The sequence below is a fragment of the Paramisgurnus dabryanus genome, chromosome 14 (assembly GCF_030506205.2).
Source record: "Paramisgurnus dabryanus chromosome 14, PD_genome_1.1, whole genome shotgun sequence".
Classification (NCBI taxonomy): Eukaryota; Metazoa; Chordata; class Actinopteri; order Cypriniformes; family Cobitidae; genus Paramisgurnus; species Paramisgurnus dabryanus.
Window position 1 is genome coordinate 29,419,250 of NC_133350.1, and position 26,592 is coordinate 29,445,841.

The 26,592-nt window shown below is 45.6% G+C and overlaps 35 non-coding genes across 35 annotated transcripts; all 35 read right to left on the minus strand.

Annotated features, from left to right (window-relative positions):
- Positions 1–236: 236 nt before the first annotated feature.
- On the minus strand, positions 237–309 carry trnav-aac (transfer RNA valine (anticodon AAC)). Its single transcript has one exon. It is a non-coding gene; the product is annotated as a tRNA-Val (tRNA).
- An 837-nt stretch (positions 310–1,146) lies between these two features.
- trnac-gca (transfer RNA cysteine (anticodon GCA)) lies at positions 1,147–1,218 on the minus strand. Its single transcript has one exon. It is a non-coding gene; the product is annotated as a tRNA-Cys (tRNA).
- A 472-nt stretch (positions 1,219–1,690) lies between these two features.
- trnas-gcu (transfer RNA serine (anticodon GCU)) lies at positions 1,691–1,772 on the minus strand. Its single transcript has one exon. It is a non-coding gene; the product is annotated as a tRNA-Ser (tRNA).
- A 1,116-nt stretch (positions 1,773–2,888) lies between these two features.
- On the minus strand, positions 2,889–2,970 carry trnas-gcu (transfer RNA serine (anticodon GCU)). Its single transcript has one exon. It is a non-coding gene; the product is annotated as a tRNA-Ser (tRNA).
- Positions 2,971–3,775: 805 nt separating this feature from the next.
- On the minus strand, positions 3,776–3,848 carry trnav-aac (transfer RNA valine (anticodon AAC)). Its single transcript has one exon. It is a non-coding gene; the product is annotated as a tRNA-Val (tRNA).
- An 836-nt stretch (positions 3,849–4,684) lies between these two features.
- Positions 4,685–4,756, minus strand: trnac-gca (transfer RNA cysteine (anticodon GCA)). The gene has a single exon. It is a non-coding gene; the product is annotated as a tRNA-Cys (tRNA).
- Positions 4,757–4,958: 202 nt separating this feature from the next.
- trnas-gcu (transfer RNA serine (anticodon GCU)) lies at positions 4,959–5,040 on the minus strand. Its single transcript has one exon. It is a non-coding gene; the product is annotated as a tRNA-Ser (tRNA).
- Positions 5,041–5,845: 805 nt separating this feature from the next.
- On the minus strand, positions 5,846–5,918 carry trnav-aac (transfer RNA valine (anticodon AAC)). Its single transcript has one exon. It is a non-coding gene; the product is annotated as a tRNA-Val (tRNA).
- An 837-nt stretch (positions 5,919–6,755) lies between these two features.
- Positions 6,756–6,827, minus strand: trnac-gca (transfer RNA cysteine (anticodon GCA)). The gene has a single exon. It is a non-coding gene; the product is annotated as a tRNA-Cys (tRNA).
- A 455-nt stretch (positions 6,828–7,282) lies between these two features.
- On the minus strand, positions 7,283–7,364 carry trnas-gcu (transfer RNA serine (anticodon GCU)). The gene has a single exon. It is a non-coding gene; the product is annotated as a tRNA-Ser (tRNA).
- An 805-nt stretch (positions 7,365–8,169) lies between these two features.
- Positions 8,170–8,242, minus strand: trnav-aac (transfer RNA valine (anticodon AAC)). Its single transcript has one exon. It is a non-coding gene; the product is annotated as a tRNA-Val (tRNA).
- An 836-nt stretch (positions 8,243–9,078) lies between these two features.
- On the minus strand, positions 9,079–9,150 carry trnac-gca (transfer RNA cysteine (anticodon GCA)). Its single transcript has one exon. It is a non-coding gene; the product is annotated as a tRNA-Cys (tRNA).
- Positions 9,151–9,352: 202 nt separating this feature from the next.
- trnas-gcu (transfer RNA serine (anticodon GCU)) lies at positions 9,353–9,434 on the minus strand. Its single transcript has one exon. It is a non-coding gene; the product is annotated as a tRNA-Ser (tRNA).
- Positions 9,435–10,239: 805 nt separating this feature from the next.
- Positions 10,240–10,312, minus strand: trnav-aac (transfer RNA valine (anticodon AAC)). Its single transcript has one exon. It is a non-coding gene; the product is annotated as a tRNA-Val (tRNA).
- Positions 10,313–11,148: 836 nt separating this feature from the next.
- Positions 11,149–11,220, minus strand: trnac-gca (transfer RNA cysteine (anticodon GCA)). Its single transcript has one exon. It is a non-coding gene; the product is annotated as a tRNA-Cys (tRNA).
- A 202-nt stretch (positions 11,221–11,422) lies between these two features.
- On the minus strand, positions 11,423–11,504 carry trnas-gcu (transfer RNA serine (anticodon GCU)). The gene has a single exon. It is a non-coding gene; the product is annotated as a tRNA-Ser (tRNA).
- An 805-nt stretch (positions 11,505–12,309) lies between these two features.
- On the minus strand, positions 12,310–12,382 carry trnav-aac (transfer RNA valine (anticodon AAC)). Its single transcript has one exon. It is a non-coding gene; the product is annotated as a tRNA-Val (tRNA).
- Positions 12,383–13,219: 837 nt separating this feature from the next.
- Positions 13,220–13,291, minus strand: trnac-gca (transfer RNA cysteine (anticodon GCA)). Its single transcript has one exon. It is a non-coding gene; the product is annotated as a tRNA-Cys (tRNA).
- A 455-nt stretch (positions 13,292–13,746) lies between these two features.
- Positions 13,747–13,828, minus strand: trnas-gcu (transfer RNA serine (anticodon GCU)). The gene has a single exon. It is a non-coding gene; the product is annotated as a tRNA-Ser (tRNA).
- An 805-nt stretch (positions 13,829–14,633) lies between these two features.
- Positions 14,634–14,706, minus strand: trnav-aac (transfer RNA valine (anticodon AAC)). Its single transcript has one exon. It is a non-coding gene; the product is annotated as a tRNA-Val (tRNA).
- An 836-nt stretch (positions 14,707–15,542) lies between these two features.
- trnac-gca (transfer RNA cysteine (anticodon GCA)) lies at positions 15,543–15,614 on the minus strand. Its single transcript has one exon. It is a non-coding gene; the product is annotated as a tRNA-Cys (tRNA).
- Positions 15,615–15,810: 196 nt separating this feature from the next.
- trnas-gcu (transfer RNA serine (anticodon GCU)) lies at positions 15,811–15,892 on the minus strand. The gene has a single exon. It is a non-coding gene; the product is annotated as a tRNA-Ser (tRNA).
- An 805-nt stretch (positions 15,893–16,697) lies between these two features.
- trnav-aac (transfer RNA valine (anticodon AAC)) lies at positions 16,698–16,770 on the minus strand. The gene has a single exon. It is a non-coding gene; the product is annotated as a tRNA-Val (tRNA).
- An 836-nt stretch (positions 16,771–17,606) lies between these two features.
- trnac-gca (transfer RNA cysteine (anticodon GCA)) lies at positions 17,607–17,678 on the minus strand. The gene has a single exon. It is a non-coding gene; the product is annotated as a tRNA-Cys (tRNA).
- Positions 17,679–18,133: 455 nt separating this feature from the next.
- On the minus strand, positions 18,134–18,215 carry trnas-gcu (transfer RNA serine (anticodon GCU)). Its single transcript has one exon. It is a non-coding gene; the product is annotated as a tRNA-Ser (tRNA).
- An 805-nt stretch (positions 18,216–19,020) lies between these two features.
- Positions 19,021–19,093, minus strand: trnav-aac (transfer RNA valine (anticodon AAC)). Its single transcript has one exon. It is a non-coding gene; the product is annotated as a tRNA-Val (tRNA).
- Positions 19,094–19,929: 836 nt separating this feature from the next.
- trnac-gca (transfer RNA cysteine (anticodon GCA)) lies at positions 19,930–20,001 on the minus strand. The gene has a single exon. It is a non-coding gene; the product is annotated as a tRNA-Cys (tRNA).
- Positions 20,002–20,203: 202 nt separating this feature from the next.
- trnas-gcu (transfer RNA serine (anticodon GCU)) lies at positions 20,204–20,285 on the minus strand. Its single transcript has one exon. It is a non-coding gene; the product is annotated as a tRNA-Ser (tRNA).
- Positions 20,286–21,090: 805 nt separating this feature from the next.
- trnav-aac (transfer RNA valine (anticodon AAC)) lies at positions 21,091–21,163 on the minus strand. The gene has a single exon. It is a non-coding gene; the product is annotated as a tRNA-Val (tRNA).
- An 837-nt stretch (positions 21,164–22,000) lies between these two features.
- trnac-gca (transfer RNA cysteine (anticodon GCA)) lies at positions 22,001–22,072 on the minus strand. The gene has a single exon. It is a non-coding gene; the product is annotated as a tRNA-Cys (tRNA).
- A 477-nt stretch (positions 22,073–22,549) lies between these two features.
- trnas-gcu (transfer RNA serine (anticodon GCU)) lies at positions 22,550–22,631 on the minus strand. Its single transcript has one exon. It is a non-coding gene; the product is annotated as a tRNA-Ser (tRNA).
- Positions 22,632–23,436: 805 nt separating this feature from the next.
- Positions 23,437–23,509, minus strand: trnav-aac (transfer RNA valine (anticodon AAC)). The gene has a single exon. It is a non-coding gene; the product is annotated as a tRNA-Val (tRNA).
- Positions 23,510–24,367: 858 nt separating this feature from the next.
- On the minus strand, positions 24,368–24,439 carry trnac-gca (transfer RNA cysteine (anticodon GCA)). The gene has a single exon. It is a non-coding gene; the product is annotated as a tRNA-Cys (tRNA).
- A 478-nt stretch (positions 24,440–24,917) lies between these two features.
- Positions 24,918–24,999, minus strand: trnas-gcu (transfer RNA serine (anticodon GCU)). Its single transcript has one exon. It is a non-coding gene; the product is annotated as a tRNA-Ser (tRNA).
- Positions 25,000–25,802: 803 nt separating this feature from the next.
- Positions 25,803–25,875, minus strand: trnav-aac (transfer RNA valine (anticodon AAC)). The gene has a single exon. It is a non-coding gene; the product is annotated as a tRNA-Val (tRNA).
- Positions 25,876–26,592: the final 717 nt, after the last annotated feature.

Consider the following 26,592-nt stretch of genomic DNA (forward strand, 5'->3'; position numbering starts at 1 on the left):
GAAACCTGTTCCTTTGGATTCTTTGTTTATTTTGATGGATTTGGCCACACATTTTCTCTCTGTGCAACACTTTCCAAAGGGGCAATGCTTTTCGTCCACTTGAGAACTGGCCACCTTTCATGCGTGAAGCGAATGTGACGGGCGGAACTGTGTGTAACTTTAAAAGTGCTTCAAGACACAAGGAGTAACGTGTCTCAAGAAAGGCATTTAACTCGCAGCGTATCAAAAGGATGCGCTGTTTCTGCCCGGTTTCGAACCGAGGACCTTTCGCGTGTTAGGCGTACGTGATAACCACTACACTACAGAAACCTACATGATGTGAAACTTGGTTGTATCAACGGATTTTGTCACATATTTTGCACTCGTTTGAAGGGACCGCACAAACTGTATGAGAAAGGCGGTGCATTTCCCAGAAATGCATGGATGCTTCTTCTGAAACCAGCAAACAGCCACACACTTCTTAGTTCGGGTATCTCTCCGATTTGTTTCAGAGGTGAAGTGTGAGCAGTCAAGTCGCAGCTGTGCGATCTGACCGAATAACGCAGGTATCTCCAAACCTGCTGCTGGTCGGCTACTGTCCTGCAGACTTCAGTTTCAACCCACCTCCAACACACCAGTCTGTAATGATCAAGCAACCCTTAACACCTTGATAAGCTGCTTCAGCTAAGTTTCATTGGGGTTGGAGCTAAATCTGCAGGGCGGAAGCTCACCAGGAGCAGCGTCAGAGACCCCTGGTATTGTGTGAGCACACAATTCGTGAGCTTTGGCTTCACGTCGTATGGGATTTACTCGTTCAGTGTACGTTGACATTTAGCCATGACTGTGCTGAAATGGCACGGTGTATTCTCATCTTTAGCGTTAGAACAGCGGTAGGCAACGCCGGTCCTGAAGTGCCGCAATCCTGCAGATTTTATTTCCAACCCTAAATAAACGTCATCCACCTGTGGTTCTCAGGTGACCTTTAGACCTTGATTAGCCTGTTCATGTGGGCCTGATTGGAGCTGGAGCTGAACTCTGCAGGGCTGCTGCACTCCAGGACCGACGTTTGCCTAACCCTACGTTAAAAGGATCCATGATGAACTTTGAGTCCGAATATTAACGCGGCAAACTACCGCAAGAGCCTACGGACACACAGGCTTACAGCCAAGGGGGCACCCGGATTTGAACCGGGGACCCCTTGATCTGCAGTCAAATGCTCTACCACTGAGCTATACCCCCTCTGAGAAAACACGTGACTGAAGAATTGAAAAATCATCATGTGTTATGCTTTACCACAGCTGTCTTGATAATGTCCAAGTGAACGGTTAGACCTCCCTATCTGCGTTTAAATGCTCTAGCACTGACCTATAAAAATTGTGCTAGAGACAACGTATGTTTTCAACCATTCCGCTAAGGTTTTTCAGTTGTTATGATTCCTGTTCTGTTCCTCTTACAGCAAACATCAACAAAGGTAAATCCGCTCAACCCAGTCTTTACCACTTTCTAGACAGTTGGCACATAGCATGGACTTTAAAGTCTGAAAACACTCAAGTGTCCCTCAGAGACTCTGGATTGTAAGCACTTCAAAACTGATGCAAAGAAAACACGTTGCTTTCTCTACTGGGTAGCAGACCACTCCTAGAGGTGTGGGAAACAACTTAACCTTCGGCAATGTTGCGTCTTAAAGACAGTTCAACGTCACAAGGACAGACGACAAGGATGGGATTCAAACCCACGCGTGCAGAGCACAATGGATTAGCAGTCCATCGCCTTAACCACTCGGCCACCTCGTCCTGTGAAACTTTCCCGTAACCCCTGCCGTTGGGCATTTTGCGATTCCTAAATTACCAGCAAGTACGTACTAGCGTGCATCAAATTGTTTCCGTTGTTTGTGTAATTAAATGTTATCTTTTAGAAAGCGTTCATTTTGGCCTGACAGAAGGGAAACGCCTGAAGAGAACTGTGCATGAGCAATCCATCGCCTTAGACATGTTTAGAAATAATTTCAAGGACTGACCTGGGGTTTGATTGGGGTTCTTTTTCAAAATAGTTTTCAACGGATTTCAACATGAAACAGGCAAAAAGCAAAGGAGACATTAAAGACTTTATGTAAAGGGAACAAGAGGTTTTCATTGGCTTATCTACACAGCCAACTGGCTGCGTAATGTTGACTAAACCTCAGTACACTTACCTGCCGTACGTTCAACTAACACTAACCGACGATCAGGTTTACAATAACGTGCATCAAACTGATGTAACTGTTGAGGTAGTTAAATCAACATGACCAAAACCCTGTCATATCTCTAACAAAGTGTTTATTTCAGTCGATCCGAGGACTTTTTTGTGATAACCACATCACCACAGAAACCTGTTCCTTTGGATTCTTTGTTTATTTTGATAGATTTGGCCACACATTTTCTCTCTGTGCAACACTTTCCAAAGGGGCAATGCTTTTCGTCCACTTGAGAACTGGCCACCTTTCATGCGTGAAGCGAATGTGACGGGCGGAACTGTGTGTAACTTTAAAAGTGCTTCCAAGTGAACGGTTAGACCTCCCTATCTGCGTTTAAACGCTCTAGCACTGACCTATAAAAATTGTGCTAGAGACAACGTATGTTTTCAACCATTCCGCTAAGGTTTTTCAGTTGTTATGATTCCTGTTCTGTTCCTCTTACAGCAAACATCAACAAAGGTAAATCCGCTCAACCCAGTCTTTACCACTTTCTAGACAGTTGGCACATAGCATGGACTTTAAAGTCTGAAAACACTCAAGTGTCCCTCAGAGACTCTGGATTGTAAGCACTTCAAAACTGATGCAAAGAAAACACGTTGCTTTCTCTACTGGGTAGCAGACCACTCCTAGAGGTGTGGGAAACAACTTAAAGACAGTTCAACGTCACAAGGACAGACGACGAGGATGGGATTCGAACCCACGCGTGCAGAGCACAATGGATTAGCAGTCCATCGCCTTAACCACTCGGCCACCTCGTCCTGTGAAACTTTCCCGTAACCCCTGCCGTTGGGCATTTTGCGATTCCTAAATTACCAGCAAGTACGTACTAGCGTGCATCAAATTGTTTCCGTTGTTTGTGTAATTAAATGTTATCTTTTAGAAAGCGTTCATTTTGGCCTGACAGAAGGGAAATGCCTGAAGAGAACTGTGCATGAGCAATCCATCGCCTTAGACATGTTTAGAAATAATTTCAAGGACTGACCTGGGGTTTGATTGGGGTTCTTTTTCAAAATAGTTTTCAACGGATTTCAACATGAAACAGGCAAAAAGCAAAGGAGACATTCAAGACTTTATGTAAAGGGAACAAGAGGTTTTCATTGGCTTATCTACACAGCCAACTGGCTGCGTAATGTTGACTAAACCTCAGTACACTTACCTTCCGTACGTTCAACTAACACTAACCGACGATCAGGTTTACAATAACGTGCATCAAACTGATGTAACTGTTGAGGTAGTTAAATCAACATGACCAAAACCCTGTCATATCTCTAACAAAGTGTTTATTTCAGTCGATCCGAGGACTTTTTGTGATAACCACATCACCACAGAAACCTGTTCCTTTGGATTCTTTGTTTATTTTGATAGATTTGACCACACATTTTCTCTCTGTGCAACACTTTCCAAAGGGGCAATGCTTTTCGTCCACTTGAGAACTGGCCACCTTTCATGCGTGAAGCGAATGTGACGGGCGGAACTGTGTGTAACTTTAAAATTGCTTCAAGACACAAGGAGTAACGTGTCTCAAGAAAGGCATTTAACTCGCAGCGTATCAAAAGGACGCGCTGTTTCTGCCCGGTTTCGAACCGAGGACCTTTCGCGTGTTAGGCGAACGTGATAACCACTACACTACAGAAACCTACATGATGTGAAACTAGGTTGTATCAACGGATTTTGTCACATATTTTGCACTCGTTTGAAGGGACCGCACAAACTGTATGAGAAAGGCGGTGCATTTCCCAGAAATGCATGGATGCTTCTTCTGAAACCGGCAAACAGCCACACACTTCTTAGTTCGGGTATCTCTCCGATTTGTTTCAGAGGTGAAGTGTGAGCAGTCAAGTCGCAGCTGTGCGATCTGACCGAATAACGCAGGTATCTCCAAACCTGCTGCTGGTCGGCTACTGTCCTGCAGACTTCAGTTTCAACCCACCTCCAACACACCAGTCTGTAATGATCAAGCAACCCTTAACACCTTGATAAGCTGCTTCAGCTAAGTTTCATTGGGGTTGGAGCTAAATCTGCAGGGCGGAAGCTCACCAGGAGCAGGGTCAGAGACCCCTGGTATTGTGTGAGCACACAATTCGTGAGCTTTGGCTTCACGTCGTATGGGATTTACTCGTTCAGTGTACGTTGACATTTAGCCATGACTGTGCTGAAATGGCACGGTGTATTCTCATCTTTAGCGTTAGAACAGCGTAGGCAACGCCGGTCCTGAAGTGCCGCAATCCTGCAGATTTTATTTCCAACCCTAAATAAACGTCATCCACCTGTGGTTCTCAGGTGACCTTTAGACCTTGATTAGCCTGTTCATGTGGGCCTGATTGGAGCTGGAGCTGAACTCTGCAGGGCTGCTGCACTCCAGGACCGACGTTTGCCTAACCCTACGTTAAAAGGATCCATGATGAACTTTGAGTCCGAATATTAACGCGGCAAACTACCGCAAGAGCCTACGGACACACAGGCTTACAGCCAAGGGGGCACCCGGATTTGAACCGGGGACCCCTTGATCTGCAGTCAAATGCTCTACCACTGAGCTATACCCCCTCTGAGAAAACACGCGACTGAAGAATTGAAAAATCATCATGTGTTATGCTTCACCACAGTTAAAGCTGTCTTGATAATGTCCAAGTGCATCCAAACACGTTGCTTTCTCTACTGGGTAGCAGACCACTCCTAGAGGTGTGGGAAACAACTTAACCTTCGGCAATGTTGCGTCTTAAAGACAGTTCAACATCACAAGGACAGGCGACGAGGATGGGATTCGAACCCACGCGTGCAGAGCACAATGGATTAGCAGTCCATCGCCTTAACCACTCGGCCACCTCGTCCTGTGAAACTTTCCCGTAACCCCTGCCGTTGGGCATTTTGCGATTCCTAAATTACCAGCAAGTACGTACTAGCGTGCATCAAATTGTTTCCGTTGTTTGTGTAATTAAATGTTATCTTTTAGAAAGCGTTCATTTTGGCCTGACAGAAGGGAAACGCCTGAAGAGAACTGTGCATGAGCAATCCATCGCCTTAGACATGTTTAGAAATAATTTCAAGGACTGACCTGGGGTTTGATTGGGGTTCTTTTTCAAAATAGTTTTCAACGGATTTCAACATGAAACAGGCAAAAAGCAAAGGAGACATTCAAGACTTTATGTAAAGGGAACAAGAGGTTTTCATTGGCTTATCTACACAGCCAACTGGCTGCGTAATGTTGACTAAACCTCAGTACACTTACCTGCCGTACGTTCATCTAACACTAACCGACGATCAGGTTTACAATAACGTGCATCAAACTGATGTAACTGTTGAGGTAGTTAAATCAACATGACCAAAACCCTGTCATATCTCTAACAAAGTGTTTATTTCAGTCGATCCGAGGACTTTTTGTGATAACCACATCACCACAGAAACCTGTTCCTTTGGATTCTTTGTTTATTTTGATAGATTTGGCCACACATTTTCTCTCTGTGCAACACTTTCCAAAGGGGCAATGCTTTTCGTCCACTTGAGAACTGGCCACCTTTCATGCGTGAAGCGAATGTGACGGGCGGAACTGTGTGTAACTTTAAAAGTGCTTCAAGACACAAGGAGTAACGTGTCTCAAGAAAGGCATTTAACTCGCAGCGTATCAAAAGGACGCGCTATTTGTGCCCGGTTTCGAACCGAGGACCTTTCGCGTGTTAGGCGAACGTGATAACCACTACACTACAGAAACCTACATGATGTGAAACTTGGTTGTATCAACGGATTTTGTCACATATTTTGCACTCGTTTGAAGGGACCGCACAAACTGTATGAGAAAGGCGGTGCATTTCCCAGAAATGCATGGATGCTTCTTCTGAAACCGGCAAACAGCCACACACTTCTTAGTTCAGGTATCTCTCCGATTTGTTTCAGAGGTGAAGTGTGAGCAGTCAAGTCGCAGCTGTGCGATCTGACCGAATAACGCAGGTATCTCCAAACCTGCTGCTGGTCGGCTACTGTCCTGCAGACTTCAGTTTCAACCCACCTCCAACACACCAGTCTGTAATGATCAAGCAACCCTTAACACCTTGATAAGCTGCTTCAGCTAAGTTTCATTGGGGTTGGAGCTAAATCTGCAGGGCGGAAGCTCACCAGGAGCAGGGTCAGAGACCCCTGGTATTGTGCGAGCACACAATTCGTGAGCTTTGGCTTCACGTCGTATGGGATTTACTCGTTCAGTGTACGTTGACATTTAGCCATGACTGTGCTGAAATGGCACGGTGTATTCTCATCTTTAGCGTTAGAACAGCGGTAGGCAACGCCGGTCCTGAAGTGCCGCAATCCTGCAGATTTTATTTCCAACCCTAAATAAACGTCATCCACCTGTGGTTCTCAGGTGACCTTTAGACCTTGATTAGCCTGTTCATGTGGGCCTGATTGGAGCTGGAGCTGAACTCTGCAGGGCTGCTGCACTCCAGGACCGACGTTTGCCTAACCCTACGTTAAAAGGATCCATGATGAACTTTGAGTCCGAATATTAACGCGGCAAACTACCGCAAGAGCCTACGGACACACAGGCTTACAGCCAAGGGGGCACCCGGATTTGAACCGGGGACCCCTTGATCTGCAGTCAAATGCTCTACCACTGAGCTACACCCCCTCTAAGAAAACACGCGACTGAAGAATTGAAAAATCATCATGTGTTATGCTTCACCACAGTTAAAGCTGTCTTGATAATGTCCAAGTGAACGGTTAGACCTCCCTATCTGCGTTTAAACGCTCTAGCACTGACCTATAAAAATTGTGCTAGAGACAACGTATGTTTTCAACCATTCCGCTAAGGTTTTTCAGTTGTTATGATTCCTGTTCTGTTCCTCTTACAGCAAAAATCAACAAAGGTAAATCCGCTCAACCCAGTCTTTACCACTTTCTAGACAGTTGGCACATAGCATGGACTTTAAAGTCTGAAAACACTCAAGTGTCCCTCAGAGACTCTGGATTGTAAGCACTTCAAAACTGATGCAAAGAAAACACGTTGCTTTCTCTACTGGGTAGCAGACCACTCCTAGAGGTGTGGGAAACAACTTAAAGACAGTTCAACGTCACAAGGACAGACGACGAGGATGGGATTCGAACCCACGCGTGCAGAGCACAATGGATTAGCAGTCCATCGCCTTAACCACTCGGCCACCTCGTCCTGTGAAACTTTCCCGTAACCCCTGCCGTTGGGCATTTTGCGATTCCTAAATTACCAGCAAGTACGTACTAGCGTGCATCAAATTGTTTCCGTTGTTTGTGTAATTAAATGTTATCTTTTAGAAAGCGTTCATTTTGGCCTGACAGAAGGGAAACGCCTGAAGAGAACTGTGCATGAGCAATCCATCGCCTTAGACATGTTTAGAAATAATTTCAAGGACTGACCTGGGGTTTGATTGGGGTTCTTTTTCAAAATAGTTTTCAACGGATTTCAACATGAAACAGGCAAAAAGCAAAGGAGACATTCAAGACTTTATGTAAAGGGAACAAGAGGTTTTCATTGGCTTATCTACACAGCCAACTGGCTGCGTAATGTTGACTAAACCTCAGTACACTTACCTTCCGTACGTTCAACTAACACTAACCGACGATCAGGTTTACAATAACGTGCATCAAACTGATGTAACTGTTGAGGTAGTTAAATCAACATGACCAAAACCCTGTCATATCTCTAACAAAGTGTTTATTTCAGTCGATCCGAGGACTTTTTGTGATAACCACATCACCACAGAAACCTGTTCCTTTGGATTCTTTGTTTATTTTGATAGATTTGACCACACATTTTCTCTCTGTGCAACACTTTCCAAAGGGGCAATGCTTTTCGTCCACTTGAGAACTGGCCACCTTTCATGCGTGAAGCGAATGTGACGGGCGGAACTGTGTGTAACTTTAAAATTGCTTCAAGACACAAGGAGTAACGTGTCTCAAGAAAGGCATTTAACTCGCAGCGTATCAAAAGGACGCGCTGTTTCTGCCCGGTTTCGAACCGAGGACCTTTCGCGTGTTAGGCGAACGTGATAACCACTACACTACAGAAACCTACATGATGTGAAACTTGGTTGTATCAACGGATTTTGTCACATATTTTGCACTCGTTTGAAGGGACCGCACAAACTGTATGAGAAAGGCGGTGCATTTCCCAGAAATGCATGGATGCTTCTTCTGAAACCGGCAAACAGCCACACACTTCTTAGTTCGGGTATCTCTCCGATTTGTTTCAGAGGTGAAGTGTGAGCAGTCAAGTCGCAGCTGTGCGATCTGACCGAATAACGCAGGTATCTCCAAACCTGCTGCTGGTCGGCTACTGTCCTGCAGACTTCAGTTTCAACCCACCTCCAACACACCAGTCTGTAATGATCAAGCAACCCTTAACACCTTGATAAGCTGCTTCAGCTAAGTTTCATTGGGGTTGGAGCTAAATCTGCAGGGCGGAAGCTCACCAGGAGCAGGGTCAGAGACCCCTGGTATTGTGTGAGCACACAATTCGTGAGCTTTGGCTTCACGTCGTATGGGATTTACTCGTTCAGTGTACGTTGACATTTAGCCATGACTGTGCTGAAATGGCACGGTGTATTCTCATCTTTAGCGTTAGAACAGCGTAGGCAACGCCGGTCCTGAAGTGCCGCAATCCTGCAGATTTTATTTCCAACCCTAAATAAACGTCATCCACCTGTGGTTCTCAGGTGACCTTTAGACCTTGATTAGCCTGTTCATGTGGGCCTGATTGGAGCTGGAGCTGAACTCTGCAGGGCTGCTGCACTCCAGGACCGACGTTTGCCTAACCCTACGTTAAAAGGATCCATGATGAACTTTGAGTCCGAATATTAACGCGGCAAACTACCGCAAGAGCCTACGGACACACAGGCTTACAGCCAAGGGGGCACCCGGATTTGAACCGGGGACCCCTTGATCTGCAGTCAAATGCTCTACCACTGAGCTATACCCCCTCTGAGAAAACACGCGACTGAAGAATTGAAAAATCATCATGTGTTATGCTTCACCACAGTTAAAGCTGTCTTGATAATGTCCAAGTGCATCCAAACACGTTGCTTTCTCTACTGGGTAGCAGACCACTCCTAGAGGTGTGGGAAACAACTTAACCTTCGGCAATGTTGCGTCTTAAAGACAGTTCAACATCACAAGGACAGACGACGAGGATGGGATTCGAACCCACGCGTGCAGAGCACAATGGATTAGCAGTCCATCGCCTTAACCACTCGGCCACCTCGTCCTGTGAAACTTTCCCGTAACCCCTGCCGTTGGGCATTTTGCGATTCCTAAATTACCAGCAAGTACGTACTAGCGTGCATCAAATTGTTTCCGTTGTTTGTGTAATTAAATGTTATCTTTTAGAAAGCGTTCATTTTGGCCTGACAGAAGGGAAACGCCTGAAGAGAACTGTGCATGAGCAATCCATCGCCTTAGACATGTTTAGAAATAATTTCAAGGACTGACCTGGGGTTTGATTGGGGTTCTTTTTCAAAATAGTTTTCAACGGATTTCAACATGAAACAGGCAAAAAGCAAAGGAGACATTCAAGACTTTATGTAAAGGGAACAAGAGGTTTTCATTGGCTTATCTACACAGCCAACTGGCTGCGTAATGTTGACTAAACCTCAGTACACTTACCTGCCGTACGTTCATCTAACACTAACCGACGATCAGGTTTACAATAACGTGCATCAAACTGATGTAACTGTTGAGGTAGTTAAATCAACATGACCAAAACCCTGTCATATCTCTAACAAAGTGTTTATTTCAGTCGATCCGAGGACTTTTTGTGATAACCACATCACCACAGAAACCTGTTCCTTTGGATTCTTTGTTTATTTTGATAGATTTGGCCACACATTTTCTCTCTGTGCAACACTTTCCAAAGGGGCAATGCTTTTCGTCCACTTGAGAACTGGCCACCTTTCATGCGTGAAGCGAATGTGACGGGCGGAACTGTGTGTAACTTTAAAAGTGCTTCAAGACACAAGGAGTAACGTGTCTCAAGAAAGGCATTTAACTCGCAGCGTATCAAAAGGACGCGCTGTTTCTGCCCGGTTTCGAACCGAGGACCTTTCGCGTGTTAGGCGAACGTGATAACCACTACACTACAGAAACCTACATGATGTGAAACTTGGTTGTATCAACGGATTTTGTCACATATTTTGCACTCGTTTGAAGGGACCGCACAAACTGTATGAGAAAGGCGGTGCATTTCCCAGAAATGCATGGATGCTTCTTCTGAAACCGGCAAACAGCCACACACTTCTTAGTTCGGGTATCTCTCCGATTTGTTTCAGAGGTGAAGTGTGAGCAGTCAAGTCGCAGCTGTGCGATCTGACCGAATAACGCAGGTATCTCCAAACCTGCTGCTGGTCGGCTACTGTCCTGCAGACTTCAGTTTCAACCCACCTCCAACACACCAGTCTGTAATGATCAAGCAACCCTTAACACCTTGATAAGCTGCTTCAGCTAAGTTTCATTGGGGTTGGAGCTAAATCTGCAGGGCGGAAGCTCACCAGGAGCAGGGTCAGAGACCCCTGGTATTGTGTGAGCACACAATTCGTGAGCTTTGGCTTCACGTCGTATGGGATTTACTCGTTCAGTGTACGTTGACATTTAGCCATGACTGTGCTGAAATGGCACGGTGTATTCTCATCTTTAGCGTTAGAACAGCGTAGGCAACGCCGGTCCTGAAGTGCCGCAATCCTGCAGATTTTATTTCCAACCCTAAATAAACGTCATCCACCTGTGGTTCTCAGGTGACCTTTAGACCTTGATTAGCCTGTTCATGTGGGCCTGATTGGAGCTGGAGCTGAACTCTGCAGGGCTGCTGCACTCCAGGACCGACGTTTGCCTAACCCTACGTTAAAAGGATCCATGATGAACTTTGAGTCCGAATATTAACGCGGCAAACTACCGCAAGAGCCTACGGACACACAGGCTTACAGCCAAGGGGGCACCCGGATTTGAACCGGGGACCCCTTGATCTGCAGTCAAATGCTCTACCACTGAGCTATACCCCCTCTGAGAAAACACGCGACTGAAGAATTGAAAAATCATCATGTGTTATGCTTCACCACAGTTAAAGCTGTCTTGATAATGTCCAAGTGCATCCAAACACGTTGCTTTCTCTACTGGGTAGCAGACCACTCCTAGAGGTGTGGGAAACAACTTAACCTTCGGCAATGTTGCGTCTTAAAGACAGTTCAACATCACAAGGACAGACGACGAGGATGGGATTCGAACCCACGCGTGCAGAGCACAATGGATTAGCAGTCCATCGCCTTAACCACTCGGCCACCTCGTCCTGTGAAACTTTCCCGTAACCCCTGCCGTTGGGCATTTTGCGATTCCTAAATTACCAGCAAGTACGTACTAGCGTGCATCAAATTGTTTCCGTTGTTTGTGTAATTAAATGTTATCTTTTAGAAAGCGTTCATTTTGGCCTGACAGAAGGGAAACGCCTGAAGAGAACTGTGCATGAGCAATCCATCGCCTTAGACATGTTTAGAAATAATTTCAAGGACTGACCTGGGGTTTGATTGGGGTTCTTTTTCAAAATAGTTTTCAACGGATTTCAACATGAAACAGGCAAAAAGCAAAGGAGACATTCAAGACTTTATGTAAAGGGAACAAGAGGTTTTCATTGGCTTATCTACACAGCCAACTGGCTGCGTAATGTTGACTAAACCTCAGTACACTTACCTGCCGTACGTTCATCTAACACTAACCGACGATCAGGTTTACAATAACGTGCATCAAACTGATGTAACTGTTGAGGTAGTTAAATCAACATGACCAAAACCCTGTCATATCTCTAACAAAGTGTTTATTTCAGTCGATCCGAGGACTTTTTGTGATAACCACATCACCACAGAAACCTGTTCCTTTGGATTCTTTGTTTATTTTGATAGATTTGGCCACACATTTTCTCTCTGTGCAACACTTTCCAAAGGGGCAATGCTTTTCGTCCACTTGAGAACTGGCCACCTTTCATGCGTGAAGCGAATGTGACGGGCGGAACTGTGTGTAACTTTAAAAGTGCTTCAAGACACAAGGAGTAACGTGTCTCAAGAAAGGCATTTAACTCGCAGCGTATCAAAAGGACGCGCTATTTGTGCCCGGTTTCGAACCGAGGACCTTTCGCGTGTTAGGCGAACGTGATAACCACTACACTACAGAAACCTACATGATGTGAAACTTGGTTGTATCAACGGATTTTGTCACATATTTTGCACTCGTTTGAAGGGACCGCACAAACTGTATGAGAAAGGCGGTGCATTTCCCAGAAATGCATGGATGCTTCTTCTGAAACCGGCAAACAGCCACACACTTCTTAGTTCAGGTATCTCTCCGATTTGTTTCAGAGGTGAAGTGTGAGCAGTCAAGTCGCAGCTGTGCGATCTGACCGAATAACGCAGGTATCTCCAAACCTGCTGCTGGTCGGCTACTGTCCTGCAGACTTCAGTTTCAACCCACCTCCAACACACCAGTCTGTAATGATCAAGCAACCCTTAACACCTTGATAAGCTGCTTCAGCTAAGTTTCATTGGGGTTGGAGCTAAATCTGCAGGGCGGAAGCTCACCAGGAGCAGGGTCAGAGACCCCTGGTATTGTGCGAGCACACAATTCGTGAGCTTTGGCTTCACGTCGTATGGGATTTACTCGTTCAGTGTACGTTGACATTTAGCCATGACTGTGCTGAAATGGCACGGTGTATTCTCATCTTTAGCGTTAGAACAGCGGTAGGCAACGCCGGTCCTGAAGTGCCGCAATCCTGCAGATTTTATTTCCAACCCTAAATAAACGTCATCCACCTGTGGTTCTCAGGTGACCTTTAGACCTTGATTAGCCTGTTCATGTGGGCCTGATTGGAGCTGGAGCTGAACTCTGCAGGGCTGCTGCACTCCAGGACCGACGTTTGCCTAACCCTACGTTAAAAGGATCCATGATGAACTTTGAGTCCGAATATTAACGCGGCAAACTACCGCAAGAGCCTACGGACACACAGGCTTACAGCCAAGGGGGCACCCGGATTTGAACCGGGGACCCCTTGATCTGCAGTCAAATGCTCTACCACTGAGCTACACCCCCTCTAAGAAAACACGCGACTGAAGAATTGAAAAATCATCATGTGTTATGCTTCACCACAGTTAAAGCTGTCTTGATAATGTCCAAGTGAACGGTTAGACCTCCCTATCTGCGTTTAAACGCTCTAGCACTGACCTATAAAAATTGTGCTAGAGACAACGTATGTTTTCAACCATTCCGCTAAGGTTTTTCAGTTGTTATGATTCCTGTTCTGTTCCTCTTACAGCAAAAATCAACAAAGGTAAATCCGCTCAACCCAGTCTTTACCACTTTCTAGACAGTTGGCACATAGCATGGACTTTAAAGTCTGAAAACACTCAAGTGTCCCTCAGAGACTCTGGATTGTAAGCACTTCAAAACTGATGCAAAGAAAACACGTTGCTTTCTCTACTGGGTAGCAGACCACTCCTAGAGGTGTGGGAAACAACTTAAAGACAGTTCAACGTCACAAGGACAGACGACGAGGATGGGATTCGAACCCACGCGTGCAGAGCACAATGGATTAGCAGTCCATCGCCTTAACCACTCGGCCACCTCGTCCTGTGAAACTTTCCCGTAACCCCTGCCGTTGGGCATTTTGCGATTCCTAAATTACCAGCAAGTACGTACTAGCGTGCATCAAATTGTTTCCGTTGTTTGTGTAATTAAATGTTATCTTTTAGAAAGCGTTCATTTTGGCCTGACAGAAGGGAAACTCCTGAAGAGAACTGTGCATGAGCAATCCATCGCCTTAGACATGTTTAGAAATAATTTCAAGGACTGACCTGGGGTTTGATTGGGGTTCTTTTTCAAAATAGTTTTCAACGGATTTCAACATGAAACAGGCAAAAAGCAAAGGAGACATTCAAGACTTTATGTAAAGGGAACAAGAGGTTTTCATTGGCTTATCTACACAGCCAACTGGCTGCGTAATGTTGACTAAACCTCAGTACACTTACCTTCCGTACGTTCAACTAACACTAACCGACGATCAGGTTTACAATAACGTGCATCAAACTGATGTAACTGTTGAGGTAGTTAAATCAACATGACCAAAACCCTGTCATATCTCTAACAAAGTGTTTATTTCAGTCGATCCGAGGACTTTTTGTGATAACCACATCACCACAGAAACCTGTTCCTTTGGATTCTTTGTTTATTTTGATAGATTTGACCACACATTTTCTCTCTGTGCAACACTTTCCAAAGGGGCAATGCTTTTCGTCCACTTGAGAACTGGCCACCTTTCATGCGTGAAGCGAATGTGACGGGCGGAACTGTGTGTAACTTTAAAATTGCTTCAAGACACAAGGAGTAACGTGTCTCAAGAAAGGCATTTAACTCGCAGCGTATCAAAAGGACGCGCTGTTTCTGCCCGGTTTCAAACCGAGGACCTTTCGCGTGTTAGGCGAACGTGATAACCACTACACTACAGAAACCTACATGATGTGAAACTTGGTTGTATCAACGGATTTTGTCACATATTTTGCACTCGTTTGAAGGGACCGCACAAACTGTATGAGAAAGGCGGTGCATTTCCCAGAAATGCATGGATGCTTCTTCTGAAACCGGCAAACAGCCACACACTTCTTAGTTCGGGTATCTCTCCGATTTGTTTCAGAGGTGAAGTGTGAGCAGTCAAGTCGCAGCTGTGCGATCTGACCGAATAACGCAGGTATCTCCAAACCTGCTGCTGGTCGGCTACTGTCCTGCAGACTTCAGTTTCAACCCACCTCCAACACACCAGTCTGTAATGATCAAGCAACCCTTAACACCTTGATAAGCTGCTTCAGCTAAGTTTCATTGGGGTTGGAGCTAAATCTGCAGGGCGGAAGCTCACCAGGAGCAGGGTCAGAGACCCCTGGTATTGTGTGAGCACACAATTCGTGAGCTTTGGCTTCACGTCGTATGGGATTTACTCGTTCAGTGTACGTTGACATTTAGCCATGACTGTGCTGAAATGGCACGGTGTATTCTCATCTTTAGCGTTAGAACAGCGTAGGCAACGCCGGTCCTGAAGTGCCGCAATCCTGCAGATTTTATTTCCAACCCTAAATAAACGTCATCCACCTGTGGTTCTCAGGTGACCTTTAGACCTTGATTAGCCTGTTCATGTGGGCCTGATTGGAGCTGGAGCTGAACTCTGCAGGGCTGCTGCACTCCAGGACCGACGTTTGCCTAACCCTACGTTAAAAGGATCCATGATGAACTTTGAGTCCGAATATTAACGCGGCAAACTACCGCAAGAGCCTACGGACACACAGGCTTACAGCCAAGGGGGCACCCGGATTTGAACCGGGGACCCCTTGATCTGCAGTCAAATGCTCTACCACTGAGCTATACCCCCTCTGAGAAAACACGCGACTGAAGAATTGAAAAATCATCATGTGTTATGCTTCAACACAGCTGTCTTGATAATGTCCAAGTGCATCCAAACACGTTGCTTTCTCTACTGGGTAGCAGACCACTCCTAGAGGTGTGGGAAACAACTTAACCTTCGGCAATGTTGCGTCTTAAAGACAGTTCAACATCACAAGGACAGACGACGAGGATGGGATTCGAACCCACGCGTGCAGAGCACAATGGATTAGCAGTCCATCGCCTTAACCACTCGGCCACCTCGTCCTGTGAAACTTTCCCGTAACCCCTGCCGTTGGGCATTTTGCGATTCCTAAATTACCAGCAAGTACGTACTAGCGTGCATCAAATTGTTTCCGTTGTTTGTGTAATTAAATGTTATCTTTTAGAAAGCGTTCATTTTGGCCTGACAGAAGGGAAACGCCTGAAGAGAACTGTGCATGAGCAATCCATCGCCTTAGACATGTTTAGAAATAATTTCAAGGACTGACCTGGGGTTTGATTGGGGTTCTTTTTCAAAATAGTTTTCAACGGATTTCAACATGAAACAGGCAAAAAGCAAAGGAGACATTCAAGACTTTATGTAAAGGGAACAAGAGGTTTTCATTGGCTTATCTACACAGCCAACTGGCTGCGTAATGTTGACTAAACCTCAGTACACTTACCTGCCGTACGTTCATCTAACACTAACCGACGATCAGGTTTACAATAACGTGCATCAAACTGATGTAACTGTTGAGGTAGTTAAATCAACATGACCAAAACCCTGTCATATCTCTAACAAAGTGTTTATTTCAGTCGATCCGAGGACTTTTTGTGATAACCACATCACCACAGAAACCTGTTCCTTTGGATTCTTTGTTTATTTTGATAGATTTGGCCACACATTTTCTCTCTGTGCAACACTTTCCAAAGGGGCAATGCTTTTCGTCCACTTGAGAACTGGCCACCTTTCATGCGTGAAGCGAATGTGACGGGCGGAACTGTGTGTAACTTTAAAAGTGCTTCAAGACACAAGGAGTAACGTGTCTCAAGAAAGGCATTTAACTCGCAGCGTATCAAAAGGACGCGCTGTTTCTGCCCGGTTTCGAACCGAGGACCTTTCGCGTGTTAGGCGAACGTGATAACCACTACACTACAGAAACCTACATGATGTGAAACTTGGTTGTATCAACGGATTTTGTCACATATTTTGCACTCGTTTGAAGGGACCGCACAAACTGTATGAGAAAGGCGGTGCATTTCCCAGAAATGCATGGATGCTTCTTCTGAAACCGGCAAACAGCCACACACTTCTTAGTTCGGGTATCTCTCCGATTTGTTTCAGAGGTGAAGTGTGAGCAGTCAAGTCGCAGCTGTGCGATCTGACCGAATAACGCAGGTATCTCCAAACCTGCTGCTGGTCGGCTACTGTCCTGCAGACTTCAGTTTCAACCCACCTCCAACACACCAGTCTGTAATGATCAAGCAACCCTTAACACCTTGATAAGCTGCTTCAGCTAAGTTTCATTGGGGTTGGAGCTAAATCTGCAGGGCGGAAGCTCACCAGGAGCAGGGTCAGAGACCCCTGGTATTGTGTGAGCACACAATTCGTGAGCTTTGGCTTCACGTCGTATGGGATTTACTCGTTCAGTGTACGTTGACATTTAGCCATGACTGTGCTGAAATGGCACGGTGTATTCTCATCTTTAGCGTTAGAACAGCGTAGGCAACGCCGGTCCTGAAGTGCCGCAATCCTGCAGATTTTATTTCCAACCCTAAATAAACGTCATCCACCTGTGGTTCTCAGGTGACCTTTAGACCTTGATTAGCCTGTTCATGTGGGCCTGATTGGAGCTGGAGCTGAACTCTGCAGGGCTGCTGCACTCCAGGACCGACGTTTGCCTAACCCTACGTTAAAAGGATCCATGATGAACTTTGAGTCCGAATATTAACGCGGCAAACTACCGCAAGAGCCTACGGACACACAGGCTTACAGCCAAGGGGGCACCCGGATTTGAACCGGGGACCCCTTGATCTGCAGTCAAATGCTCTACCACTGAGCTATACCCCCTCTGAGAAAACACGCGACTGAAGAATTGAAAAATCATCATGTGTTATGCTTCACCACAGTTAAAGCTGTCTTGATAATGTCCAAGTGAACGGTTAGACCTCCCTATCTGCGTTTAAACGCTCTAGCACTGACCTATAAAAATTGTGCTAGAGACAACGTATGTTTTCAACCATTCCGCTAAGGTTTTTCAGTTGTTATGATTCCTGTTCTGTTCCTCTTACAGCAAAAATCAACAAAGGTAAATCCGCTCAACCCAGTCTTTACCACTTTCTAGACAGTTGGCACATAGCATGGACTTTAAAGTCTGAAAACACTCAAGTGTCCCTCAGAGACTCTGGATTGTAAGCACTTCAAAACTGATGCAAAGAAAACACGTTGCTTTCTCTACTGGGTAGCAGACCACTCCTAGAGGTGTGGGAAACAACTTAAAGACAGTTCAACGTCACAAGGACAGACGACGAGGATGGGATTCGAACCCACGCGTGCAGAGCACAATGGATTAGCAGTCCATCGCCTTAACCACTCGGCCACCTCGTCCTGTGAAACTTTCCCGTAACCCCTGCCGTTGGGCATTTTGCGATTCCTAAATTACCAGCAAGTACGTACTAGCGTGCATCAAATTGTTTCCGTTGTTTGTGTAATTAAATGTTATCTTTTAGAAAGCGTTCATTTTGGCCTGACAGAAGGGAAACGCCTGAAGAGAACTGTGCATGAGCAATCCATCGCCTTAGACATGTTTAGAAATAATTTCAAGGACTGACCTGGGGTTTGATTGGGGTTCTTTTTCAAAATAGTTTTCAACGGATTTCAACATGAAACAGGCAAAAAGCAAAGGAGACATTCAACTCTTTATGTAAAGGGAACAAGAGGTTTTCATTGGCTTATCTACACAGCCAACTGGCTGCGTAATGTTGACTAAACCTCAGTACACTTACCTTCCGTACGTTCAACTAACACTAACCGACGATCAGGTTTACAATAACGTGCATCAAACTGATGTAACTGTTGAGGTAGTTAAATCAACATGACCAAAACCCTGTCATATCTCTAACAAAGTGTTTATTTCAGTCGATCCGAGGACTTTTTGTGATAACCACATCACCACAGAAACCTGTTCCTTTGGATTCTTTGTTTATTTTGATAGATTTGACCACACATTTTCTCTCTGTGCAACACTTTCCAAAGGGGCAATGCTTTTCGTCCACTTGAGAACTGGCCACCTTTCATGCGTGAAGCGAATGTGACGGGCGGAACTGTGTGTAACTTTAAAATTGCTTCAAGACACAAGGAGTAACGTGTCTCAAGAAAGGCATTTAACTCGCAGCGTATCAAAAGGACGCGCTGTTTCTGCCCGGTTTCGAACCGAGGACCTTTCGCGTGTTAGGCGAACGTGATAACCACTACACTACAGAAACCTACATGATGTGAAACTTGGTTGTATCAACGGATTTTGTCACATATTTTGCACTCGTTTGAAGGGACCGCACAAACTGTATGAGAAAGGCGGTGCATTTCCCAGAAATGCATGGATGCTTCTTCTGAAACCGGCAAACAGCCACACACTTCTTAGTTCGGGTATCTCTCCGATTTGTTTCAGAGGTGAAGTGTGAGCAGTCAAGTCGCAGCTGTGCGATCTGACCGAATAACGCAGGTATCTCCAAACCTGCTGCTGGTCGGCTACTGTCCTGCAGACTTCAGTTTCAACCCACCTCCAACACACCAGTCTGTAATGATCAAGCAACCCTTAACACCTTGATAAGCTGCTTCAGCTAAGTTTCATTGGGGTTGGAGCTAAATCTGCAGGGCGGAAGCTCACCAGGAGCAGGGTCAGAGACCCCTGGTATTGTGTGAGCACACAATTCGTGAGCTTTGGCTTCACGTCGTATGGGATTTACTCGTTCAGTGTACGTTGACATTTAGCCATGACTGTGCTGAAATGGCACGGTGTATTCTCATCTTTAGCGTTAGAACAGCGTAGGCAACGCCGGTCCTGAAGTGCCGCAATCCTGCAGATTTTATTTCCAACCCTAAATAAACGTCATCCACCTGTGGTTCTCAGGTGACCTTTAGACCTTGATTAGCCTGTTCATGTGGGCCTGATTGGAGCTGGAGCTGAACTCTGCAGGGCTGCTGCACTCCAGGACCGACGTTTGCCTAACCCTACGTTAAAAGGATCCATGATGAACTTTGAGTCCGAATATTAACGCGGCAAACTACCGCAAGAGCCTACGGACACACAGGCTTACAGCCAAGGGGGCACCCGGATTTGAACCGGGGACCCCTTGATCTGCAGTCAAATGCTCTACCACTGAGCTATACCCCCTCTGAGAAAACACGCGACTGAAGAATTGAAAAATCATCATGTGTTATGCTTCACCACAGTTAAAGCTGTCTTGATAATGTCCAAGTGCATCCAAACACGTTGCTTTCTCTACTGGGTAGCAGACCACTCCTAGAGGTGTGGGAAACAACTTAACCTTCGGCAATGTTGCGTCTTAAAGACAGTTCAACATCACAAGGACAGACGACGAGGATGGGATTCGAACCCACGCGTGCAGAGCACAATGGATTAGCAGTCCATCGCCTTAACCACTCGGCCACCTCGTCCTGTGAAACTTTCCCGTAACCCCTGCCGTTGGGCATTTTGCGATTCCTAAATTACCAGCAAGTACGTACTAGCGTGCATCAAATTGTTTCCGTTGTTTGTGTAATTAAATGTTATCTTTTAGAAAGCGTTCATTTTGGCCTGACAGAAGGGAAACGCCTGAAGAGAACTGTGCATGAGCAATCCATCGCCTTAGACATGTTTAGAAATAATTTCAAGGACTGACCTGGGGTTTGATTGGGGTTCTTTTTCAAAATAGTTTTCAACGGATTTCAACATGAAACAGGCAAAAAGCAAAGGAGACATTCAAGACTTTATGTAAAGGGAACAAGAGGTTTTCATTGGCTTATCTACACAGCCAACTGGCTGCGTAATGTTGACTAAACCTCAGTACACTTACCTGCCGTACGTTCATCTAACACTAACCGACGATCAGGTTTACAATAACGTGCATCAAACTGATGTAACTGTTGAGGTAGTTAAATCAACATGACCAAAACCCTGTCATATCTCTAACAAAGTGTTTATTTCAGTCGATCCGAGGACTTTTTGTGATAACCACATCACCACAGAAACCTGTTCCTTTGGATTCTTTGTTTATTTTGATAGATTTGGCCACACATTTTCTCTCTGTGCAACACTTTCCAAAGGGGCAATGCTTTTCGTCCACTTGAGAACTGGCCACCTTTCATGCGTGAAGCGAATGTGACGGGCGGAACTGTGTGTAACTTTAAAAGTGCTTCAAGACACAAGGAGTAACGTGTCTCAAGAAAGGCATTTAACTCGCAGCGTATCAAAAGGACGCGCTATTTGTGCCCGGTTTCGAACCGAGGACCTTTCGCGTGTTAGGCGAACGTGATAACCACTACACTACAGAAACCTACATGATGTGAAACTTGGTTGTATCAACGGATTTTGTCACATATTTTGCACTCGTTTGAAGGGACCGCACAAACTGTATGAGAAAGGCGGTGCATTTCCCAGAAATGCATGGATGCTTCTTCTGAAACCGGCAAACAGCCACACACTTCTTAGTTCAGGTATCTCTCCGATTTGTTTCAGAGGTGAAGTGTGAGCAGTCAAGTCGCAGCTGTGCGATCTGACCGAATAACGCAGGTATCTCCAAACCTGCTGCTGGTCGGCTACTGTCCTGCAGACTTCAGTTTCAACCCACCTCCAACACACCAGTCTGTAATGATCAAGCAACCCTTAACACCTTGATAAGCTGCTTCAGCTAAGTTTCATTGGGGTTGGAGCTAAATCTGCAGGGCGGAAGCTCACCAGGAGCAGGGTCAGAGACCCCTGGTATTGTGCGAGCACACAATTCGTGAGCTTTGGCTTCACGTCGTATGGGATTTACTCGTTCAGTGTACGTTGACATTTAGCCATGACTGTGCTGAAATGGCACGGTGTATTCTCATCTTTAGCGTTAGAACAGCGGTAGGCAACGCCGGTCCTGAAGTGCCGCAATCCTGCAGATTTTATTTCCAACCCTAAATAAACGTCATCCACCTGTGGTTCTCAGGTGACCTTTAGACCTTGATTAGCCTGTTCATGTGGGCCTGATTGGAGCTGGAGCTGAACTCTGCAGGGCTGCTGCACTCCAGGACCGACGTTTGCCTAACCCTACGTTAAAAGGATCCATGATGAACTTTGAGTCCGAATATTAACGCGGCAAACTACCGCAAGAGCCTACGGACACACAGGCTTACAGCCAAGGGGGCACCCGGATTTGAACCGGGGACCCCTTGATCTGCAGTCAAATGCTCTACCACTGAGCTACACCCCCTCTAAGAAAACACGCGACTGAAGAATTGAAAAATCATCATGTGTTATGCTTCACCACAGTTAAAGCTGTCTTGATAATGTCCAAGTGAACGGTTAGACCTCCCTATCTGCGTTTAAACGCTCTAGCACTGACCTATAAAAATTGTGCTAGAGACAACGTATGTTTTCAACCATTCCGCTAAGGTTTTTCAGTTGTTATGATTCCTGTTCTGTTCCTCTTACAGCAAAATCAACAAAGGTAAATCCGCTCAACCCAGTCTTTACCACTTTCTAGACAGTTGGCACATAGCATGGACTTTAAAGTCTGAAAACACTCAAGTGTCCCTCAGAGACTCTGGATTGTAAGCACTTCAAAACCGATGCAAAGAAAACACGTTGCTTTCTCTACTGGGTAGCAGACCACTCCTAGAGGTGTGGGAAACAACTTAACCTTCGGCAATGTTGCGTCTTAAAGACAGTTCAATGTCACAAGGACAGACGACGAGGATGGGATTCGAACCCACGCGTGCAGAGCACAATGGATTAGCAGTCTATCGCCTTAACCACTCGGCCACCTCGTCCTGTGAAACTTTCCCGTAACCCCTGCCGTTGGGCATTTTGCGATTCCTAAATTACCAGCAAGTACGTACTAGCGTGCATCAAATTGTTTCCGTTGTTTGTGTAATTAAATGTTATCTTTTAGAAAGCGTTCATTTTGGCCTGACAGAAGGGAAACGCCTGAAGAGAACTGTGCATGAGCAATCCATCGCCTTAGACATGTTTAGAAATAATTTCAAGGACTGACCTGGGGTTTGATTGGGGTTCTTTTTCAAAATAGTTTTCAACGGATTTCAACATGAAACAGGCAAAAAGCAAAGGAGACATTCAAGACTTTATGTAAAGGGAACAAGAGGTTTTCATTGGCTTATCTACACAGCCAACTGGCTGCGTAATGTTGACTAAACCTCAGTACACTTACCTGCCGTACGTTTAACTAACACTAACCGACGATCAGGTTTACAATAACGTGCATCAAACTGATGTAACTGTTGAGGTAGTTAAATCAACATGACCAAAACCCTGTCATATCTCTAAGAAAGTGTTTATTTCAGTCGATCCGAGGACTTTTTGTGATAACCACATCACCACAGAAACCTGTTCCTTTGGATTCTTTGTTTATTTTGATAGATTTGGCCACACATTTTCTCTCTGTGCAACACTTTCCAAAGGGGCAATGCTTTTCGTCCACTTGAGAACTGGCCACCTTTCATTCGTGAAGCGAATGTGACGGGCGGAACTGTGTGTAACTTTAAAAGTGCTTCAAGACACAAGGAGTAACGTGTCTCAAGAAAGGCATTTAACTCGCAGCGTATCAAAAGGACGCGCTGTTTCTGCCCGGTTTCAAACCGAGGACCTTTCGCTTGTTAGGCGAACGTGATAACCACTACACTACAGAAACCTACATGATGTGAAACTTGGTTGTATCAACGGATTTTGTCACATATTTTGCACTCGTTTGAAGGGACCGCACAAACTGTATGAGAAAGGCGGTGCATTTCCCAGAAATGCATGGATGCTTCTTCTGAAACCGGCAAACAGCCACACACTTCTTAGTTCGGGTATCTCTCCGATTTGTTTCAGAGGTGAAGTGTGAGCAGTCAAGTCGCAGCTGTGCGATCTGACCGAATAACGCAGGTATCTCCAAACCTGCTGCTGGTCGGCTACTGTCCTGCAGACTTCAGTTTCAACCCACCTCCAACACACCAGTCTGTAATGATCAAGCAACCCTTAACACCTTGATAAGCTGCTTCAGCTAAGTTTCATTGGGGTTGGAGCTAAATCTGCAGGGCGGAAGCTCACCAGGAGCAGGGTCAGAGACCCCTGGTATTGTGTGAGCACACAATTCGTGAGCTTTGGCTTCACGTCGTATGGGATTTACTCGTTCAGTGTACGTTGGCATTTAGCCATGACTGTGCTGAAATGGCACGGTGTATTCTCATCTTTAGCGTTAGAACAGCGGTAGGCAACGCCGGTCCTGAAGTGCCGCAATCCTGCAGATTTTATTTCCAACCCTAAATAAACGTCATCCACCTGTGGTTCTCAGGTGACCGTTAGACCTTGATTAGCCTGTTCATGTGGGCCTGATTGGAGCTGGAGCTGAACTCTGCAGGGCTGCTGCAGAACTCTGCAGGGCTGCTGCACTCCAGGACCGACGTTTGCCTAACCCTACGTTAAAAGGATCCATGATGAACTTTGAGTCCGAATATTAACGCGGCAAACTACCGCAAGAGCCTACGGACACACAGGCTTACAGCAAAGGGGGCACCCGGATTTGAACCGGGGACCCCTTGAGCTGCAGTCAAATGCTCTACCACTGAGCTATACCCCCTCTGAGAAAACACGTGACTGAAGAATTGAAAAATCATCATGTGTTATGCTTCACCACAGTTAAAGCTGTCTTGATAATGTCCAAGTGAACGGTTAGACCTCCCTATCTGCGTTTAAACGCTCTAGCACTGACCTATAAAAATTGTGCTAGAGACAACGTATGTTTTCAACCATTCCGCTAAGGTTTTTCAGTTGTTATGATTCCTGTTCTGTTCCTCTTACAGCAAACATCAACAAAGGTAAATCCGCTCAACCCAGTCTTTACCACTTTCTAGACAGTTGGCACATAGCATGGACTTTAAAGTCTGAAAACACTCAAGTGTCCCTCAGAGACTCTGGATTGTAAGCACTTCAAAACTGATGCAAAGAAAACACGTTGCTTTCTCTACGGGGTAGCAGACCACTCCTAGAGGTGTGGGAAACAACTTAACCTTCGGCAATGTTGCGTCTTAAAGACAGTTCAACGTCACAAGGACGGACGACGAGGATGGGATTCGAACCAACACGTGCAGAGCACAATGGATTAGCAGTCCATCGCCTTAACCACTCGGCCACCTCGTCCTGTGAAACTTTCCCGTAACCCCTGCCGTTGGGCATTTTGCGATTCCTAAATTACCAGCAAGTACGTACTAGCGTGCATCAAATTGTTTCCGTTGTTTGTGTAATTAAATGTTATCTTTTAGAAAGCGTTAATTTTGGCCTGACAGAAGGGAAACGCCTGAAGAGAACTATGCATGAGCAATCCATCGCCTTAGACATGTTTAGAAATAATTTCAAGGACTGACCTGGGGTTTGATTGGGGTTCTTTTTCAAAATAGTTTTCAACGGATTTCAACATGAAACAGGCAAAAAGCAAAGGAGACATTCAAGACTTTATGTAAAGGGAACAAGAGGTTTTCATTGGCTTATCTACACAGCCAACTGGCTGCGTAATGTTGACTAAACCTCAGTACACTTACCTGCCGTACGTTCAACTAACACTAACCGACGATCAGGTTTACAATAACGTGCATCAAACTGATGTAACTGTTGAGATAGTTAAATCAACATGACCAAAACCCTGTCATATCTCTAACAAAGTGTTTATTTCAGTCGAACCGAGGACTTTTTGTGATAACCACATCACCACAGAAACCTGTTCCTTTGGATTCTTTGTTTATTTTGATAGATTTGGCCACACATTTTCTCTCTGTGCAACACTTTCCAAAGGGGAAATGCTTTTCGTCCACTTGAGAACTGGCCACCTTTCATGCGTGAAGCGAATGTGACGGGCGGAACTGTGTGTAACTTTAAAAGTGCTTCAAGACACAAGGAGTAACGTGTCTCAAGAAAGGCATTTAACTTGCAGCGTATCAAGGACGCGCTGTTTCTGCCCGGTTTCGAACCGAGGACCTTACGCGTGTTAGGCGAACGTGATAACCACTACACTACAGAAACCTACATGATGTGAAACTTGGTTGTATCAATGGATTTTGTCACATATTTTGCACTCGTTTGAAGGGACCGCACAAACTGTATGAGAAAGGCGGTGCATTTCCCAGAAATGCATGGATGCTTCTTCTGAAACCGGCAAACAGCCACACACTTCTTAGTTCGGGTATCTCTCCGATTTGTTTCAGAGGTGAAGTGTGAGCAGTCAAGTCGCAGCTGTGCGATCTGACCGAATAACGCAGGTATCTCCAAACCTGCTGCTGGTCGGCTACTGTCCTGCAGACTTCAGTTTCAACCCACCTCCAACACACCAGTCTGAAATGATCAAGCAACCCTTAACACCTTGATAAGCTGCTTCAGCTAAGTTTCATTGGGGTTGGAGCTAAATCTGCAGGGCGGAAGCTCACCAGGAGCAGGGTCAGAGACCCCTGGTATTGTGTGAGCACACAATTCGTGAGCTTTGGCTTCACGTCGTATGGGATTTACTCGTTCAGTGTACGTTGGCATTTAGCCATGACTGTGCTGAAATGGCACGGTGTATTCTCATCTTTAGCGTTAGAACAGGGGTAGGCAACGCCGGTCCTGAAGTGCCGCAATCCTGCAGATTTTATTTCCAACCCTAAATAAACGTCATCCACCTGTGGTTCTCAGGTGACCGTTAGACCTTGATTAGCCTGTTCATGTGGGCCTGATTGGAGCTGGAGCTGAACTCTGCAGGGCTGC